Source organism: Camelus bactrianus, chromosome 6 (assembly GCF_048773025.1).
Source record: "Camelus bactrianus isolate YW-2024 breed Bactrian camel chromosome 6, ASM4877302v1, whole genome shotgun sequence".
Lineage (NCBI taxonomy): Eukaryota > Metazoa > Chordata > Mammalia > Artiodactyla > Camelidae > Camelus > Camelus bactrianus.
The window spans coordinates 113,201,777-113,223,987 of NC_133544.1; the positions used below are offsets into that span (position 1 = coordinate 113,201,777).

The following is a 22,211-nucleotide window of genomic DNA, read 5'->3' on the forward strand; positions in this document are numbered from 1 at the left end:
TCAGGTGCTTATCTTTAAAATGGATGCCTGAGTGGAGTGGAGGTTAGAGAAAGTTCTTGATATCTAGGCCCATACCTGGGAAAATTCTTACCTGGGCTTGGTGCATTTTTGTCTGAATGGTTTGTAAATGCCCCTTGGGATATGTGGATTCTCACTACCCTTTCCAAGAACACGAGTGCTTTTATCATCTCTGCCATCTCTTCTCTTTTAGACGTCGGGATTCTTGGACCCGTTCTTGGAGCATGGAATTGAGTAACTTCTTCAAGGGCATGTTGACACTCCGTATATTTCTGCCAGTATCAGCGAGGTTCAATATGTGTCATGAATGTCTTTCAAGCCTGGTATTCTCTACAGATGTCTCCATGCCAGTATTCTCCATTGTAGCAGAACAAGTCTCATCAATGTGTTGGCATCTCTCCTCAATCCGTGCTGCCAGCTTTTCTGACTTCTTTTCTCCGTGTCTCCCATAAAGTCGACTTCAACAGGACTGGGCAGTTCTGAAAGGACCTCGGAGCCTCACCAGTAAGCTGATGACAGGCAAATCATGCACTGTCTGCCCTTTCAGGTTCTGGAAACTAACCCGTGATACCAGGTTTTTGGGCAGCAGCATTATCTCGAACTTACACAACTTCCTGAACAAAAGAACTAAGACAAGCTCCACAGAGGGCAGCATCCACTCCATCAAACTGATCCACCCACAGAATTCTGCCCAGTTACCTTGTATCCACCAGCCACAACAAGCCTCACGGTACCCACCAACATTCCACCTGGAATCCAAAAGGTAGCTGCCATGTCCGATGGTTGCTGCATCTTATTAGTGTTGGGAGAATGGCTGCATCACACATCAGATTCCTAAGTTTTATGTGATTCTATCCACTAGCGTCCCATTGTCCTTATTTCTTTCCTCTTTCCTTTTGTTCAGATCCGTATACACAGTACAAACGGAGGGAAATGTGACCAATTTTAGTTTATGCTTTCACACATGTGTAAACTTTCTAAAAGTTCACATTACACAGTGACACACTAAAGGAAATTAAGTTTGTGAAATATCCATTCACCCAGAATACATATCCGTTTGTTGCTTTCTGCTGAAACACCCATAATCTCAGAATATGGATCCAATTGTATCATGGAGGCTGAAATTCCTAAAAATGGAACAAATCACTACGTGCACTATAATAGCTTCCTCTTTCACACTTAGTACAGTTTTGCAGAGCTACTTGTCTTTGTTATAGGCTTATGCCATTTCTTCTCTACCTAGGGTAGACTATGGCATTGATTCATACTGTTGGAAAACTTGTAGGGTATATATCACGGACTATGAATCCATTTTATTCAAACTTGGCATTTGATTTGGGTCATGATATACTCATCAATCAATATTTATGAATATTTATGTGCACATCATTTTTCTGAATACAAGTGTGTTGAATACATGCAAGCAGCGATACTGGGTCGATGCGTGCTGAATGATCCTTGACATCTCTTTGAGTATTTTGTTTTGAATAGTCATGGTTGCTTTGGTATAAGTCAGCCAAACGTACCCTTTTTGTATTTTTTGATTGATCGTTTGCTTGTTGTTTGTTTTGCAAACGCATTAGGCCATGCATTTCTGTGTTTGCTTCAGAGTGTCTTAGAAGTTGATTCACTTAAGATAGTGCTTTAAATCACCTAAGATTACCTGCTTCCCTCTCACATCTCTAGCGTTTTGCCGTCCTCCTTGCCTTCTTCTTTTTTATTCTTTGCAACTCATGCTCTTCCAGCAATTCCAATAATGGTTTTCTTATTTCCATTTCATCTTGCTACTTTTCTATGCAGCATAGAAATCTAAATCTTTATTTTAGGATCATTTTCGAACTGCTGAATTATTTTAAGGTTTGCCGGTCTGTGAAATTCTCTAGCTCTGCCTTTATTATTAATGGCGGTCATGTGGCAAAGGCTACCCAAGTTTGCAGCTTTTTCTTATTCAGGTTATGGTCTATGTCCTGGCACTCCTCCCTGTCCTGCAATATTTCTGTCGAGATAGCAGCTGAAACCCCACTGGAGGTACTGTTGTGACGATGTTGCTTTCATCTAGGTGCATTTTAAATCACTGGGATGATCATGAACTTTGTTGATTTGAATTCTACTGCTGCTTGTAGGTCTATTGGGATTCCACCTCATTTGGACGCTTTGTACTCCTGAAATCATATAGATGATTCTTTCTTGGCTTTCAGAAAGTTTCACTCTGATTATTCTACAAATAATTTTTCAGACTTTTTTTTTTTATCTCTTGCATTCCCATCTTAGACTCTTTTGAATCATAGACTTTCATGCTTTGTCTTACCCCGGGATTCAACAGAAATGTTTGCATTGGTTTATACTTGCTTTTCTATGTCTTCCTCTGATCAAGGGATTTCAGTTCCCCTGTTTTCACAGTCATCCATGAGTCCCTCTGCATTATCTAGTCTGCTTAGGACTGACTTTAGCCCTGTTATTATCTCATCCATTGAGTTTACTGATATTATTTGGCTTGTCTTTAGAGTTTCTCTTCACCTTTTCTGGCATTCTGTCTTTTGTAATTCTGAGACACGGTTGTTCCTCAGTGTTTTCCTCACCTCCGCTTTCAATACTTGCTCTGATAGTGTTTTGCATTCTAGTTGTTTGGAAGCTTATTTTTTCGGCCTTCAATCACTTTGGAACAGAAAATTGTACTTCCTGTTTCTTTTCCTATGCTTCTTTATCTCTACTGTTCAAGTACTATCAGGTATCAATTGTAGACTTATACGGCTTTGTTAATTGAATATTATAGACTCTTGGGTGTATGCAATTCCATATTTCTGTGAGGACAATTTTTCCTAGTCATTGATGCCAAGTCATGTTCCTGTGTGTGTTGTCTGGTATATCTCTAATTGCTGGTGTTGCTTTGTTGTGATGAACACACTATAATATTTCGATTATTATATCCTCATTTTTATTATGCTTATCTCAGAATTGTGAAAGTGCACAGGACACTTCCTCTTGTGGAAATTAAGCTTCTAAAGATTTTCAGCTCTGCATTTTGCTGTATGTCATTTTGGAGTGTTTCCAAAACAGGAAACTGAAAGTGAGCTTGTGCTTTCTATTGCCATGGGAAGTCCCAATATTACCAGTTCTTCCCAGAGCTTCTCTGTCTACAGAAACACCAGTGGAAACATATCTATGGATGTCATACAACAGGGCCTGCTGGAATGATCCTGCAGACCGATGTATGTGTTCTCAGTGCAGTAACATTTCATTGCCATCGAAAATGTACCATCTGCATTTGGGAAAATGCTCAATGAAATTCTTCGTCTTCTCACACTGCGGAATTTGACCACTCTTCCTTGTTCTCTCATCCTTTTGTCATGTGTGCACGAAGGGAAGAACAGCTGTTCTGCATCCTCTGCCTCAAACCAAAATGTAATCCCACTCCAGATATTGAATGTAGCAGATCCTAATGCTTTTAATACTGATTTCAAACACAAGGCCTCTGGTTCCCCCAGACCTGATGCACAGTATCTCGGATTGAGCCCCACATGTGCTCTCTTGGCAAAATGCCAAATTGGTCCCTGGTCCTGCAGATGCAGTGGATGTGGCCATGGGACTTATCGATAAATTCAAACTCGCAAGCTAGTGTGGTTGCTTTCTCATTGGGGTCACAATTCGGTTTTCTCTGTTGATAGGACCCACCACAACCCACAACGCAATCCAGATCCCTGAGAGTAAGCGTGTGCCGTCATCCGTAGCCCTATCCCTCATTTTCTGCTGCCTCTGCCAGCACAAATTTGGCAGCTCGAGTCATGGTCTCAGATTCAATTCTGGGGATATTTGGTGCTGATTTCTTTGAGTCCTGTCAGCCAAGCATCTGCTGTGCACTCTTCTAACACTCCACTCATCACCCTCAATCCCATGTGTGCTGTCTGCTAGAGAGTGTGCATCCAAGTAAAGCAGAGTTTCACCTTTGCTGCTCCATTACCAGATGTCAGATCCTGTAGTGGTTTCCATTCTCTACATTGTCTTCTCCTCCTTTCAGGTTTCTGAGGCCTCATCCTGTCTTTGAAATTAGCAGACCACTCTTCAGCAATGTCCTTTTCCAAGGGCTGGTTGAGTGGATGTTTACATTGCTGTGTACATTGGAGCGAGTGAGCACATGATGCACTTGTTACCTGCCAACTGGGCAGTGATAAATCAACACATTCCAGATATAATTCACAGAAATATGATGTTTATTTAGCTCTGTTTTCTATACAGCCATGGTGGAAGGGTTTGTCCGAACACATTTGTTTTGACATTGTGTTGATAACTCAGTTGCAGTCTTTAAAAAGGTTAGAATAATTGATTTACATGTTTGGAATTTATATGAATATGAAGTTAGTTTTCAAAACATACTAAATCTGCCTAGAGGAAAGACTTGTCAATTTCTGTTACTTTTTGTCAGCTCTAAGTAAAAAATAGACAGATAGAATATAAAATAGCCGTCCAATATTTTGAAGAGGCATGTCAACTCTTTAATGTTGAATCCTCCAACACTGACAGAAAGGATGAAATAACTATTGGAACCAAGAAATAACCCCCAACCTGGGATTCCATTGTGCATGTGTTGCCGTTTCTTCCCAATGGCACATATTGGCCAATGTTTTCATTTCAAGGGGTATCATTCTTCTAGAGGAAAACACAAGAAAAACCAAATAAAATATGTACATTTTGGCTTCATTTCAAAAGCACCTAGAGGCATTATATCTATGAGAATCCTGCTGTAGCTATGCGAGGCTATTGAGAATCAGGTGTTCTTCTATCAGTGATGACAAAGATTAATCATCTGATCATGTTGGTAAAGCAATTTAACATAACATTGTCTGCATCCCATGATATAGTGCACCCGGTGCTTGAATGAAGGGAAAAGACGGTACACATAAATTATGTCCTTTAATGTTCTTGGAGACTTTTACAGTTCAGTTCAATAACTGACATAATATTTACCTATACTGTCTTGAAATACTGATGCATAATACCTATTCAAGTTCAGTCAAAGATTCTCCTCACTTACCACACTCCCTTCACCACAAAAAGACATAACCAGGGCATTTGCTGAATCTAGGGGAAGGTCATCATTTCTTTGTGTTAGCTAAATATTCAAATCCTAGCTATTTTAGTTGAGAGTATTTGACCTTTGAGGATTTCACAGTTGTTCACAGAGTGTGAAGTTGTAGGAACTCTGATTCTAGGAGGGGCTTGCTCTTCTTATATGGTTTCATTTCAGCTCAGCTTCTGATCCTTTAAAATGGATGCCTGAGTGGAGGGGAGGGAAGAGCAATTGCTTGATAGCAAGGCCCAAGCCTGTGAAAAGGCTTACCTGGGCTTGGTGCATTTTGGTCTGAATGGTTTGTAAATGCCCTTTGGGACATGGGGATTCTCACAAATTATTCCACCAACATGAGCGATTTTATCATCTCTGCCATCTCTTCCCTTTAGACGTCAAGAATCTTGGATCCGTTCTTGCAGCAGAGAACTGAGTAACTTCCTCAAGTTCATGTTGATCCTCCATAATTTCTGCCAGTATCAACGAGGCTCAATATGTCTCATGAATGTCTTTTGAGCCTGGTATTCTCTACAGAAGTATCCATGCCTGTGTCCTCAATTGTAGCAGGACAACTCTCATCAATGTGTTCTCATATCTCCTCAATCCATGTAGCCACGTTTTCTTCCAGCTTCTCTTTAAATATCCCATAAATTAGACTTCTACATGACTGGGCAAGTCTGAAAGATCCTCGGAACGTAACCAGTATGCTGATGACTGGCAGATGTTCCACTGTCAGCCCTTTCAGTTTCTGGAAACTGACCCGTGAACTCAGGTATTTGGGCAGAAGCAGTATCTCGAAATTTCCCAGCTTCCCGAACTAAAGACCTAAGACAAGCTCCACAGAGGGTGGCAGCCCCTCCATCACACTGATCCACCCACGGAACTCTGCCCAGTTACCTTGGGCCCACCAGCCACAACAAGCTGCACTGTACACACCAAAATTCCACCTGGAATCCAAACGGTACCTGCCATCCCCAATGGTTGCTGCATCTTGTCAGTGTTTGGGAGGGGCTGCATCAGACGAGAGGTTCCTAAGGTAAATGTGAATCTCTCCAGTAGCATCCCATGGTCCTTTTTTCTTCCTTCTTTCCTTTTGTTCTCATCCCTATACACAGTACAAACGGAGGGAAGTGTGTCCATTTTTAGTTTATGGTTTCATACGTCTTTAAATTTTCTAACTGTTAACAGTACAAAAAGAACCAGTAAAGGTATCTTATGTTTGTGTAATATCCATTCTCCCAGAATACATATCCGTTTGTTGCTTTTCTGCTGAAACACCCACACTCTAAGAACATGTATCCATTTGTTCCATCGGGGCTGAAATTCCTAGAAATGAAACCAATCCCATTGTGCACTTTACTGACTGACTCTTTTGCTCTTAGTACAGTTCTGCAGAGCTACTTTCCTTTGTTTTAGGCTTATGCCATTTCTTCTGTATGTAGGGTAGAATATGACATTCATTCGTCATGTTGAAAGACTTCTAAATCTATACCATGGACTAGGAATCCATTTTAATCAAAATAGAGATTTGGGTTAGGAGACAATGTGCTATTATGAATCAAAATTTATGAATATTAATGCACGCATCTGTTTTCTGAATACAAGTCTTTTGAGTACTTGCATGCCTCGAAACTTTGTCGATGCATACTGAATGATCCTTGACATTACTTTGAGTATTTTTATTTAATTTATCATGGTTCCTTTGGATAGATGTCTGCCAAGCGTACTCTTTTGATGTTTGTTCCTTTGTTCAATTGTTTGTTTGTTTGCTTATTCTTTGTTTTGCAAACTCATTAGGCCATGCATCTCTCCGTTTGATTCAGAGAGTCATATATGCTGATTAACTTAGTATAGTGCTGAAAGTCACCTATGTTTTCCTGCTTCCCTCTCCCATCTTTAGGATTTTGATGTCCTCCTTGCCTTCTTCTTGTTTATTCTTTGAAACTCATTGCTCTAATTGCATTTCCAATAATGGTATTCTTATATCCATTTCATCTTGCTACTTTTCTATTCTGTTTAGAATTCTCAATCCTTTTTTTAATATTAGTTTCGAACTGCTGTAATCTTTTAAGTATTGCCAGTCTGTGAAATTCTCTAGTTCTGCCATTATTAGAAATGGTAGTCTTGTGGCATAGGCTACCCTAGATTGCAGCTTTTACTCATTCAAGATTTGGTATATGTCCTGGCACTATTACATCTCCTGTACTATTTGTGTCGAGATATCAGCTGAAAACCCTCTGGAGATTCTGTTGTGGCTAAGTTGCTTTCCTCTACGTGCATTAAGAATCACTTGGTTGATCATGAACTTTGTTGCTTTGAATAATACAGCTTCTTGTAGGTCTATTTTAATTCCACCTCCTTTGGACACTTGTACTTCCTGAATTCGTATAGATGACTGCTTCTTGGCTTTAAGGAAGTTTCTGTCTGATTTTTCTGCAAATATATTTCAGACTTTTCTTCTTTATCTCTTGCTAATTCATCTGGGACACTTATGAATCATAATCTTTCATGCTTTGTATTACCCTGTGATTCAACAGCGATGATTGCATTGATTTTCACTTGCTTTTCTATGTCATCTTCTAATCAAGGGATTTCTATTCCTCTGTCATCACAGTCATTCACGAGTCACTCTGCATTATCTATTCTGCTTGGGAATGACTTTAGCCCTGGTATTATCTCATCCATTGAGTTTTCTGATATTCTTTGGCTCATCTTTAGAGGTTCTCTTCCCCTTTTCTGGTATTCTGTCTTTTGTGATTCTGAGACACTGTTGTTCTTCAGTGTTTTCCTCACCTCCATTTTCAATACATTCTCTGGTAGCGTTTTGCCATCTAGTTGTTTGAAAGCTTATATTTTGGGCCTTCAAACTCTTTTGTACTTAAAATAGTACTTCCTGTTTCTTTTACTATACTTCTTTATCTCTACTGGTCAAGTACTTTCAGGTATTTAATGCAGAATTATAGGGTTTTGTTAAGTGAAAATTTTATACCATTGGATGTACGCAATTCCATGATTTTTCTGTGAGGACAATTTTTCCTAGACAATGATGTCATGTCCTTTTCCTGTGTGTGTTGTCTTATATAGCTCTAATTGCTGGTGTTCCCGTTGTTGTCATGAACACACCATACTCTTTTTATTAGTATAACCTCATTTTTATTACACTTATCTCACAGTTCTTAAAGTACACAGGACACTTCCTCTAGTGGAAATGAAGCTTCAAAGAGTTTTCAGCTCTGTAGACTGCTGTATGTCATTTAGGAGTTTTTCCAAAACAGAATCGTGACAGTGCGCTTGTGCTTTCTATTGCCATGGGAATGTCCCAATGTTACCAGTTCTTCCCAGGGCTTCTCTGTCTACAGAAATACCAGTGGAAACTTATCTAACGATGTCATGCATCAGGGCCTTTTGGAATTTTCCTGCAGCCCCATCTATGTTTCCTGGGTGCCATAGCATGTCAGTGCCATCCAAAATGTAGCATCTGCATTTCAGAGATAATGCTGAGGAAAATAATGCATCTTCTCATGCTGTGGACTTTGACCACTCTTCATTGTTCTCTCATCTGTGGCATGGTACCACGAAGGAAACCACTGAATTATTCCACATCCTCTGCCTCAAACCAAAGTATAATCCCAGTCCAGGCTATGAATGTAGCAGATCCTGAGATTTTGGAAACAGAATTCAACCCCAAGGCCCCCTGGATCCCTCAGACCAGATGCATGATGACTGTGATTGAGCCCCACATGTGCTCTATTGGCAAAATGCCAAATTGGTCCCAGGTCTTACAGATGCATTGGATGTGTCCATGGGATATTTCGATAAAATCAACCTCACTCACCAGGGTTGTTGCTTTCTCATTGGGGTCCCAGGTAAGTTTCCTCTCTGGATAGGGCCTACCACAATCCACAACACACTCCAGATGCCTGAGAATCAGCGTGTGCTATCATCAATAGCTGTATCCCCAATTATTTGCAGCCATTGTGAGCCCAAATTTGGCAGCACCAATCTTTGTCTAAGAATGAATTGTGGGTATATTTTCTGCTGATTTCTTTCAGTTCTGTCATCCAAGAATCTGCTGTTCACACTTCTAACACACAATGCACCGCTTTCAATCCCATGCGTCCTATCCCCTTGAGGGTGTGTGTCAAAATAAAACAGATTTTCACTTTGCTGCTCCATCAGCAGAGGACAGGTCCTACACTTATTTACATCACTACTGTGTCTTCTCCTCCTTCCAGGTTTTCTGAGGCCTCATTCTGTCCTTGGAAGTAAGAGACCATTCTTCGGCAAGTGTCCTGGACTATGGGCTGGGTGAGTGGATGTTTATCTTCCTGTGTACATGGGAGCGAGTGTGCGTAGGTTGTACTTGTACTCTGCCAACTGGGCACTGATAAATCATCACTTTCCATATATAACTCACAGACATGTTATTCTTGTTTATCTCTATTTTCTATACAGCCATGTTGGGTGGGTTTGTCCGAAGAATCCAGTTTTGACATTATGTTGATCCCTCAGTTGCGGACTTTCAAAATTTTAATACAATTGATTTACATATTTGGGGAATTATCTGAAAATGAAGTTAGTTTTTAAACATACTAAATCTACCTACAAGCCAGACTTATCAAATTCAAGTACCATTTTTTCAGCTATAATGGAAAAATAGACAGATAGAATGTAAAATAGCAGTCCAAAATGATGAAGTGAACAGGTTAACTGTTTACTGTTGATGCCCCAACACAAACAGGAACCATGAAATAAATATTGGAACCATGAAATAACCCTCACCCAGTGTTTCCCTTTTGCATGTGGTGCCCTTTCCACCCAGTGAATCATACTGGTCATTATTGTAATTTCAAGTGGTAACATTTCTATGTAGGAAGACACTAGGTAACCCAAACAAAATATTTATATGAAGGCTTGGTTCCAAAAGCACCTAGAGGCATTATAGCTAAGAGAAAACTGCTGCAGCTATGCTAGGCTACTGAGAACCAGGTGCTCTTCTAACAACGATGAGAATGCTTAATCGTCCGATCATGTTGGGTAAAGCAATTTAACCCAGCCAAGTCTGCACCCCCATGATATTCTACATATGGGGCTTGAATGAAGGGAAAAGACAGTCCACATAACATGTGTCCTTACATGTCTATGGCGACTTTTAGAGTTCAGTTCACAAACTGACTTACAATAGTTACCTATACTGCCTTGAAACACTGAGGACAAATACATACTCAAGTTCAGTCAAAGATTCCCCTCACTTACCACACTCCCTTCACCCCAAAGAAGACATTAACCCAGCATTTGCTGAATCAAGGGGAAGGTCATCATTTCTTTGTGTGAGATACATATTCAATTCCTATCTAGTTCAGTCGAGAGTATTTGACAATTGAGGAGTTCAGTGTTGTGCACAAAGTGTGAATTTGGTGGAACACTTGTTCTAGGAGGGGCTTGCTATTCTTCTCCTGGCTTCATTGCAGCTCAGGTGCTGATCTTTTGAAATGGATGCCTGAGTGGAGGGGAGGAAACGGCAAGTGTTTGATAGCTATCCCAACCCTGGGAAAAGGCTTACCAGGATTTCATGCACTGTGATATATTTGATTTGTAGAAGTCTCTTGGGACGTGTGGATTCTCATGATCTCTTCCAAGAACATGAGTGATTTTATCATCTCTGCCATCTCTTCTCTTTTAGACGTCAGGAATCTTGGACCATTTCTTGAAGCAGTGAACTGAGTACCTTCCTTAAGAGCACGTTGACCCTCCACAGGTCTCTGCCAGTATCAGTGAGGCTCAGTATGTCTCATGAATGTCTTTTGAGCCTGGTATTCACTACAAAATTCTCCATGTCATTATTCTCCCTTGTAGCAGAACAACTCTCATCAATGTGTTCACATCTATCCTCAATCCGTGCAGCCAGCTTTTCTGCATGCTTCTCTTGGTGTCTCCCATAAAGTCGAATTCTACAGGACTGGGCAAGTCTGAAAGTTCCTTGGAACGTAAACAGTATGATGATGACTGGCAGATGTTCCACTGTCAGCCCTTTCAGTTTCTGGAAACTGACCCGTGAACTCAGGTATTTGGGCAGAAGCAGTATCTCGAACTTACCCAGCTTCCCGAACTAAAGACTTAAGACAAGCTCCACAGAGGGTGGCAGCCCCTCCATCACACTGATCCACCCACAGAATTCTGCCCAGTTACCTTGGGCCCACCAGTCACAACAAGCTGTGCGGTACACACCAACATTCCACCTGGAATCCAAACGGTACCTGCCATCCCCAATGGTTGCTGCATCTTGTCAGTGTTTAGGAGGGGCTGCATCAGACGAGAGGTTCCTAAGGTAAATGTGAATCTCTCCAGTAGCATCCCATGGTCCTTTTTTCTTCCTTCTTTCCTTTTGTCTCATCCCTATACACAGTACAAATGGATGGAATTGTGTCAATTTTTAGTTTACGGTTTCACACGTCTTTAAACTTTCTAACTGTTAACAGTACAAAAAGACCCACTAAAGGAATCTTATGTTTGTGTAATATCCATTCACCCAGAATACATATTCATGTGTTGCTTTTCTGCTGAAATTCCCACACTCTAAGAACATGTATCCATTTGTTCCATCGGGGCTGAAATTCCTAGCAATGAAACCAATCACAATGTGCACTTTACTGACTGACTCTTTTGCTCTTAGTACAGTTCTGCAGAGCTACTTTCCTTTGTTTTAGGCTTATGCCATTTCTTCTGTATGTAGGGTAGAATATGCCATTCATTCGTCATGTTGAAAGACTTCTAAATCTATACCATGGATTAGGAATCCATTTTAATCAAAGTAGAGATTTGGGTTAGGTCACAATATGCTATTATGAATCATAATTTATGAATATTAATGCACAAATCTGTTTTTGAATACAAGTCTGTTGAGTACATTCATGCCACAACACTTGTTCGATGCGTACTGAGTGAACCTTGACATTACTTTGAGTATTTTGATTTGATTTATCATGGTTCCTTTGGATAGATGTCTCCCAACTGTACTCTTTTGGTGTTTGTTTCTTTGTTGGATTGTTTGTTTGCTTGTTCTTTGTTTTGCAAACTCATTAGGCCATGCATCTCTCCGTTTGCTTCAAATACAGAGTCGTATATGCTGATTAACTTAGTATAGTGCTGAAAATCACCTATGTTTTCCTGCTTCCCTCTCCCATCTTTAGGATTTTGATGTCCTCCTTGCCTTCTTCTTGTTTATTCTTTGAAACTCATTGCTCTAATTGCATTTCCAGTAATGATATTCTTATATCAATTTCATCTTGCTACTTTTCTATACTGTTTAGAATTCTAATTCCTTATTTTAATATAAGTTTTGAACTGCTGTAGTCTTTTAAGTTTTGCCAGTCTGTGAAATTCTCTAGCTCTGCTGTTATTAGAAATGGTAGTCTTGTGGCATAGGCTACCCTAGATTGCAGCTTTTACTCATTCAGGATTTGGTCTAAGTCCTGGCACTCCTTCCTTTCCTGCAATATTTCTGTCCAGATATCAGCTGAAACCCCTCTGGAATTTCTGTTGTGACTAAGTTGCTTTCCTCTATGTGCATTTTAAATCAGTGGGTTGATCATGAACTTTGTTGATTTGAATTATACAGCTGCTTTTTGGTGTATTGGGATTCCACCTCCTTTGGATGCTTTTTAAAACGTGAATCTTATAGATGATTGTTTCTTGGCTTTCAGCAAGGTTCTGTCTAATTTTTCTACAAATAAGTTTTCAGACTTTTTTTTAACACTTGTTTTTACATCTGGGACTCTCATGAATCCTACTCTTTCATGTTTGGCTTACCACGGGATTCACCAGCATTGTTTGCATTTGTTTTCACTTGCATCTCTTTGTCATTTTCTGATCGAGGGATTTCAGTTTCCCTGTCTTCACAGTCATTCAGGAGTCCCTATGCAGTATCTCGTCTGTTTAGGAGTGAGTTTAGCCTTGGTTCTATATCATCAATTGAGTTTTCTCATATTATTTGGCTAGTTTTTGAGTTTCTCTTCCCCTTTTCTGGTATTTTGCCTTTTGTGATTCTGAGACACTGTTTTTCTTCAGTGTTTTCCTCACCTAAGTTTCCAACACCTACTCTGGTGGCGTTTTGCAGTCTAGTTCTTTGAAAGCTTATTTTTTGGGCCTTCAATCTCTTTGGAACTCAAAATTGTGCTTCCTGTTTCTTTTACTCTACTTCTTTATCTCTACTGGACAAGTACTCTCAGGTATCAATTGTAGACTTATAGGGCTTTATTAAGTGAAATGTTTAGACACTTCGCTGTACACAAAACCATGATATTTCTGTGAGAACAATTTTTTATAGACTTTGATGCCATGACCTTTTGCTGTGTGTGTTGTCTGGTATATCTCTAATTGCTGGTGTTGCCTTTGATGTTTTGAACACCACTTATTTTTTCCATCAGTATAACCTCAGTTTTATTACACTTAAATCACAGTTCTGAAAGTTTATGGGACACTTCCTCTTGTGGAAATGAGGCTTCTAAAGGTTTTCAGCTCTGCAGGCTGCTCTATGTCACTTTTGGAGTGTTTCCAAAACAGCATCACAACAGTGCGCTTGTGCTTTCTATTGCCATGGGAATGTCCCAATGTTACCAGTTCTTCCCAGAGCTTCTCTGTCTACAGAAACACATTGGAAAGATATCTAAGGATGTCATGCATCTGGGTCTGCTGTAATGATCCCACAGCCCCACCTATGTGTCTTCAGTGCTGTACCATGTCAGTGACTTCCAAAATGTAGCATCTGCATTTGGGAGATAATGAGGAAGGAAATGCTTCATCTTCTCATGCTGTAGGCTTTGATCAGTCTTCTTTGTTCTCTCATCCTTGTGGCAAGGGACCATGAAGGCAACGTCAGGGCTGTTTCACCTCCTCTGCCTCAAACCAAACCATAATCCCAGTGCAGGCTATGAATGTAGCAGATCTTAAAGCTTTTGATACTTATTTCAAACCCCAGACCCCCTGGATCACTCAGACCAGATGCATGATATCTCTGATTGAGCCCCACACGTGCTCTATTGGCAATATGCCAAATTGGTCCCTGGTCCTGCAGCTGCATTGGATGTGGCCATGGGACATTTTGATAAACTAAACCTCGCGTGCCAGTCTGGTTGCATTCTCATTGGTGTCACAGGTCAGTTTGCTCTCTTGATAGGACCCAACAAAATCCAAAATGCACTCCAGATCCCTGAGACTCAGCTTGTGCTATCATCCATAGCCCTATCCCTCATTTTCTGCAGCCTCTGCCAGCTCAAATTTGGCAGCTCAGGTCTTGGTCTCAGAATCAATTCTGGGAATATTTTGTGCTGATTTATTTGAGTTCTGTCAGCTAAGCATCTGCTGTGCACTCTTCTAACACTCAGCACATCACTTTCAATCCCATGTATCCTGTCCACTTGAAAGTGTGCATCCAAGGAAAACAGAGTTTCACCTTTGCTGCTCCATTACCAGAGGTCAGGTCCTGCACTGATTTCCATTCTCTACTTTGCCTTCTCCTCCTTCCAGGTTTTCTGAGGCCTCAATCTGTCTTTGGAAGTAAGAGACCAAGCTTAGGCTTGTGTCCTGAGCCAAGGGCTTTGTGATTGGATATTTACCTTGCTGTGTACATGAGAGTGAGTGAGCATAGTTTCCACTGGTACCCTGCCAACTGGGCATTGATAACTCAAAACTTTCCAGAGATAACTCACAGAAATGTGATTCTTGTTTAGCTCTTTTTTCTATACAGACATGGTGGGAGGGTATGTCTGAAGACTCCAATTTTGACATTGTGTTGATAACTCAGTGGCAGTCTTTCAAAGGTTAATAGAATTGATTTACATATTTTGGGATTTATGTGAAAATGAAGTTAGTTATTGAAACATACAAAATCTACCTTGAAGCCAGACTTGTGAAATTCTTGTAACATTTTGTCATCCCTAAGGAAAAAATATACAGATAGGATGAAAAATAGCAGTCCAAAATGATTAAGGGGACATGTCAACTCTTTACTGTTGATGCTTCCAACACTAGGAGGAAACATGAAATAACTATTGAAAAAATGAAATAACCCCAAACCTGGGTTTCCCTGTTGCATGTGGTGCCCTTTCCTCCCAATGACACATACTGCCCAAAGTTGGCATTTCAAGGGGTAACATTCCTCTCTAGTAAAACACAAGACAAACCAAACAAAATATATACATGCATGCTTGGTTCCAAAAGAACCTAGAGGCATTATAGCTATGAGAAAACTGTTGCAGCTTTGCTAGGCTATTGGGAACTAGGTGTTCTTCTATCAGTGGTGAGAACGCTTAATTGTCTGATCATGTTGGGTAAAGCAATTATCAAAACCAAGTCTGCACCCCCATGATATAGTGATTGACTGATGGGAAAAGACCGTTCACATAACGTGTGTCCTTTAATGTCTATGGCGAATTTTACAGTTCAGTTCACTAAATGACTTATAATATTTACCTATACGGTCTTGAAATCTGAGGCCTAATACATTTCAAGTTCAGTCAAATATTCCCCTCACTTACCACACTCCTTCACCCCAAAGAAGACATAACCCAAGCATTTGCTGAATGTAGGGGAAGGTCACCATTCCTTTCTGTGAGCTAATTATTCAATTCCTACCTATTTTATTTGAGAGTATTTGACCTTTGAGGAGTTCACTGTTGTGCACAGAGTGTGAAAGTGGAGGATCTCTGATTCTAGGAGGGGCTTGCTCTTCTCCTACTGGCTTCATTGCAGCTCATGTGGTGATCCTTTGAAATGGATGCCTGAGTGGAGGGGAGGGAAGAGAAAGTGATTCATAGCTAGGCCCAACCCTGGGAAAAGGCTTACCTGGGCTTGGAGCATTGTGGTCTGAATGGTTTGTAAATTCCCCTTGGGACATGTGGATTCTCACGACTTATTCCACCAACATGAGCGATTTTACCATCTCTGCCTTCTCTTCTCTTTTAGACGTCAGGAATCTTGGACCTGTTCTTGGAGCAGAGAATTGAGTACCTTCCTCAAGTGCACGTAGGTTTTCCACAGGTTTCTGCCATTATCAGCGAGGCTCAATAAATCTCGTGATTGTCTTTCTTGCCTGGGATCCTCTGCAGAAGTCTCCATGCCAGTATTCTCCATTGTAGGAGAACAACCATCATCAATTTGTTCACATCTCTCCTCAATCCATGCAGCCAAATTTTCTGCCAGGTTCTCTTCGTGTCTCCCATAAAGTCGACTTCTACAGGACTGGGCATGTCTAAAAGTACCTCGGAGCCTCACCAGTAAGCTGATGACAGGCAGATCTTCCACTGTCTGACTTTTCAATTTCTAGAAACTGACCCATGATCTCAGGCCACTGGGCAGCAACAGTATCTCGAACTTACAGAGCTTCCTAAACAATAGACTTAAGCCAAGCTCCACAGAGTGTGGCAACCCCACCATGACACTGATCCACCCACCGAGCTCTGCCAAGTTACCTTGGAACCACCAGCTCATAACAAGCCTCGTGGAACAAACCAACATTCCACCTGGAATCTAACCAGTAACTGCCATCCTCAATTGTTGCTGCATTTTTACAGTGTTGGTGAAGGGGCTGCATCAGACGACAGGTACTTAAGGTAAAAGTGATTCTCTCCATTAGCATCCCATTGTCCTTAATTTCCTACCCTCTTTCCTTTAGTTAAGTTCTCTAAACACAGTACAACTGGAGGGAAGTGTGATAAGTTTATGGTTGCATTCATCTTAAAACTTTCTAACAGTTAACAGTACAAAAAGACCCACTAAAGGAAACATATGTTTGTGTAATATCCATTCACCCATAATATATATCCGTCTGTTGATTTTCTGCTGAAAGACCCACAGTCTCAGAACATGGATCCATTTGTTTCGTGGGGGCTGAAAATCCAAGAAATGAAACCATTCCCAAAATACACTTTACTGTCTGTCTCTCTTACTCTTAGAACAGTTTTGTAGAGCTGCTTTTCTTTGTTATAGATGTATGCCATTTAATCTCGTCGTAGTGTGGAATATGCCATTCATTCTTCATGTTGGAAGACTTTAAGAATATATCACGGAGTATGAATCCATTATATTCAAAATAGGCATTTGGGTTAGGTCACGATGTGCTCTTATGAATCAATATTTATGAATATTAATGCACGCATCTGTTTTCTGAATACAGGTATTTTGAGTACATGCAAGCACTGATACTGGGTCGATGCATGCTGAATGATCCTTGACATCACTTTGCATATTTTCTTTTGAATTATCACGGTTCCTGTGGATATTATCAGCCAACAATACTCTTTTGGTGTTTGTTTGTTTGTTTGTTTGTTTGTTTGTTTGATTGCTTGTTCTTAGATTTGCAAACACATTCGTCCTTGCATCTCTCTGTTTGCTTTAAACAGAGAGTCATATAAGATGATTCACTTATTATAGGGCTGAAAATCCCCTATGTTTTCCTGCTTCCCTCTCCCATCTTTAGGGTTTTGATGTCCTCCTTGCCTTCTTCTTGTTTATTGTTTGCAACTCATGGCTCTTCTTGCATTTCCAGTGATGGTTTTCTTATTTCCATTTCAACTAGCTTCTTTTCTATTCAGGGTAGTATTCTGAATCTTTCTTTTAGGAAAAGTTTCAAACTGCTGAATTCTTTAAAGTTTCCAGGTTTCTGAAATTCTCTAGCTCTGCCGTTATTAGAAATGGCGGTCTTGTTGCATAAGCTACCTTAGATTGCAGCTGTTTCTCATTCACGATTTCATCTAAGTCCTGGCACTCCTTCTTATCCTGCAATATTTCTGCCGAGATATAAGCTGAAACCCCTCTGGAGGTTCTGTTGTGACTTAGTTGCTTCCTTCTAGGTGCATTGGTAATCACTGTGTAGATCATGAACTTTGTTGATTTGAATGATAATACAGCTGCTTATAGGTCTATTGGGATTCCACATAATTTGGATGCTGTTTGCTTACTTTTTTTGTATAGATGATTGCTTCTTCGTTTTCAGCAATTTTCTGTCTGATTTTTTTCCAAATATCTTTTCAGACTGAATAATCTTTTCTTGCTTTTAACTCTGGGACTCTTATGAATCCTAGTCTTTCATGCTTTGTCTTAACCCAGGATTCAACAGCAATGTTTGCGTTGGTTTTCCTTTGCTTTTCTATGTCATTTTCTGATCGAGGGATTTCAGTTCCCCTGTGTTCACAGTCATTCACGAGTCCCTCTGCATTATCTAGTCTGCTTAGGACTGATTTTAGCCCTGCTATTATCTCATCCATTGAGCTTGCTGATTTTATTTTGCTCGTCTTTAGAGGGTCTCTTCCCCTTTTCTGGAATTCTGACTTTTGTGATTCTGAGACACTGTTGTTCTTCAGTGTTTCTATCACCTCCATTTTAAATAAATGTCTGATAGTGTTTCACAGTCTAGTTGTTTGAAAGCTTTTTTTTGAACCTTCAACCTCTTTGGAACTACAAATGTTACTTCCTGTTTCTTTTACTATACTTCTTTATCTCTACTGGTCAGTTAATTTCAAGTATCTAATATAGACTTGTAGGGCTTTTTAAGTGAAAGTTTAAGTCTCTTGTGTGTACAAAGTTCCATGATATTTGTGTGAGGACAATTTTTCCTACACATTGATGCCATGTCATTTTCCTATATGTGTTGTCTTGTATATATCTAAATGCTGGTGATGCCTTTGCTGTGATGAACACAGCATACTCTTCATTTTGTATAACCTCAATTTACTACGCTGATGTCACTGTACTGAAAGTGCACAGGACTGTTTCTCTTGTGGAAATGAAGCATGTAAAGCTTTTCAGCTCTGCAAGCTGTTGAATGTCATTTTGGAGAGTTTCAAAAACAGTATCATGACTGTGAGCTTGTCCTTTCTATTTCTATGGGAATGTACCAATGTTATGAGTTCGTTCCAGAGCATCTCTGTCTACAGAAAAACCTGTGGAAACATATCTAAAGATGTCATGCATCAGGAACTGCAGTCATTATCACAGTGCCCCAGCTAGGTATCCTCCCTGAAGTACACTGTCAGTAACATTGAAAATGTAGCATTAACATTTGGTAGATAATGGTGAAGTAAATGCTTCATCTTCTCACGTTGTGAACCTGGACCACTGTTCTTTGTTCTCTCATCCTTGTGGCTTTGGACCATGAAGGCAACCACAGTGCTGTCCCGCATCCTTTGCCTCATAACAAACCATAATCCCAGTCCAGTCTATCAATATAGCAGATCCTGAGTCTTTGGAAACCGATTTATACACCAAGGCCCCCTGGATTCCTCAGACCTGATGCTTAATGTCTCTAATTAGACCCCACACATGCTCTATTGGCAAAATTTCCAAATTGGACCCTGGGCCTGCAGATGCAGTGCATGTGGCCATGGGACCTTTCGAGAAACTCAACCTCATGCGCCTGGTTTGTTGCTTTTTCATTGAGTTCCCAGGTCTGTTTCCTCTCTGGATAAGGCAAACCACAATCCACAACACACTCCAGTTCCCTGATACTCAGCGTGTGCCATCACCCATAGCCCTATCCCTCATTGTTCATAGCCAAAGTGAGCCCAAATTTGGCAGCACTGATGTTGGTCTCAGAATCAATTGTGGGGATATTTTGTGCTGATTTCTTTGAGTTCTGTCAGCCAAGCATCTGCTGTGCACTCTACTAACACTCAGCGCATCGCTTTCAATCCCATGTGTCCTGTCCGCTTGAGAGTGTGAGTCCAAATAAAACAGGGTTTCACCTTTGCTGCTCCATCAGCAGAGGTCAGGTCCTGCACTGATTTCCATTCTCTACAAGGCCTTTTTCTCTTTCCAGGTTTTCTGAGGCATCATTCTGTCTTTGGAAGTAAGAGACCACTCTTTGTCAAGTGTCCTGGACCATGGGCTGGGTGAGTGGATGTTTATCTTGCTGTGTACATGGGAGCGAGTGGGCATTATTTGCACAGGTACTCTGCCAATTGGCTATGAATAAATCAACACTTTCCATATATAACACACAGAAATGTGATTCTTGTTTATCTCTTTTTCTATAAAGCCATGGTGGGAGGGATTCTCCAAAGAATCCAGTTTTGACATTGTGTTGATACCTCAGTTGCGGTCTTTCAAAATGTTAATAGAACTGATGTACAAATTGGGGATTTATATGAAAATGAAGTTAGTTTTTGAAACATACTAAATCTACCTACAAGCCAGACTTGTCAAATTCAGGTAACATTTTGTCAGCTCTAAGGGAAACATAGACAGATAGAATGTAAAATAGCAGTCCAAAATGATGAAGGTGTCATGTCAACTGTTTACTGTTGATGTCTGCAATACAAACAGTAACCATGAAATAAATATTGGAAACATGAAATAACCCCAACCCAGTGTTTCCATTTTGCATGTGATGCCCTTTCTCCCAGTGACTCATACTGGCCAATGTTGTCATTTCAATGGGTAACAATTCTCTCTAGGAAGACACAAGCAACCCAAACCACTTATTTAAATATAGGCTTGGTTCCAAAACACCTAGAGGCATTATAGCTATGAGAAAACTGCTGCAGCTTTGCTAGACTATTGAGAAACAGGTTCTCTTTTATCAACGATGAGAAAGGTAAATCATCTGATCATGTTGGGTAAAACAATTTAAGCCAACTAAGTGGGCACCCCGTGATATACTGCACCCGGGACTTGAACGAAGGGAAAAGACGGTCCACATAACTTGTGTCCTTATATGTATATGGCGACTTTTACACTTCAGTTCACTAACTGACTTATAATAGTTACCTATACTGTCTTGAAAAGCTGAGGAAAAATACTTATTCAAGTTCAGTCAAATAATCCCCTCGCTTGCCAAACTATCTTCACCCAAATAAGATGTAACCCCAGCACTTGCTAAATCAAGGGGTAGATAATCATTTCTTTGTGTGAGCTATATATTGAAACCCTATTTTATTCGAGAGTATTTGACCTTTGAGGAGTTCAGTGTTGTGCACAGAGTGTGAAGTTGGAGGAACTCTGGTTCTAGGAGGGGCTTGCTATTCTCCTTCTGGCTGCATTGCAGCTCAGGGTCTGATCCTTTGAAATGGATGCCTGAGTGGAGGGGAGGGAAGAGCAATTGCTTGATAGCTAAGCCCAAACTTGGGAAAAGGTTTATCAGGGCTTCATGCTCTGTGGTCTGTGAGATTTGTAAATGCCCCTTGGGATGTGTGGATTCTCACGACCTCTTCCAGGAACATGAGTGGTTTTATCATCTTTGCCATCTCTTCTCTTTTAGACGTCAGGAGTCTTGGGCCACTTCTTAGAGCAGAGAATTTAGTACATTCCTCAAATGCACGTTGACTCTCCACAGTTTTATGTTAGTATCAGCGAGTCTCAATATGTCTCATGAATGACTTTCGAGCCTGGTATTCTCTAAAGTAGTCTCCATGAGAGTATACTCAATTGTAGCAGAACAACTCTCATCAATGTGTTCGCATCTCTCCTCAATCCGTGCAGCCAGCCTTTCTGCCAGCTTCTCTTCGTGTCTCCCATAAAGTCGACTTCTACAGGACTGGGTAAGTCTGAAAGTACATCAGAGCCTCACCAGTAAGCTGATGACAAGCAGATCTTCCACTGTCTGCCTTTTAGTTTCTAGAAAATGACCCGTGATCTCAGGCCATTGGGCAGCATCAGTATCTCGAAATAACACATATTCCTGAAGAATACACCTAAGCCAAGCTCCACAGAGGGCAGCAGCCCCTCCATGACACTGATTCACCCACAGAGCTCTGCCCAGATAACTTGGATACACCAGCCTCAACAAGCCTCGTGGAACACACAACAATTCCACCTGGATTCAAACCGGTAACTGCCATCCACAATGGTTGCTGCATCTTATCAGTGTTGGGGGAGGGGCTGCATCAGACGAGAGGTTCCTAAAGTAAATGTGATTCTGTCCATTAACGTCCCATTGTCCTTTATTTCCTACCCTCTTTCCTTTAGTTCAGAACTCTAAACACAATACAAACGAAGGGAAGTTTGTCCGTGATAAGTTTATAGTTTCACCCGTCTTTAAACTTTCTAACAGTTAACAGTACAAAAAGGCCCAGTATAGGAAACATATGTTTGTGTAATATCCATTCACCCATAATACATATCTCTCTGTTGATTTTCT

The 22,211-nt window shown here is 40.6% G+C and overlaps 1 long non-coding RNA gene across 1 annotated transcript; it reads left to right on the forward strand.

The window, feature by feature from the left end:
• The first annotated feature begins 16,052 nt into the window (after positions 1–16,052).
• On the forward strand, positions 16,053–21,897 carry LOC141577834 (uncharacterized). Its single transcript, XR_012507301.1, has 4 exons — positions 16,053–16,689; positions 19,893–19,965; positions 21,554–21,612; positions 21,686–21,897. It is a non-coding gene; the product is annotated as an uncharacterized LOC141577834 (long non-coding RNA).
• The last annotated feature ends 314 nt before the right edge of the window (positions 21,898–22,211 follow it).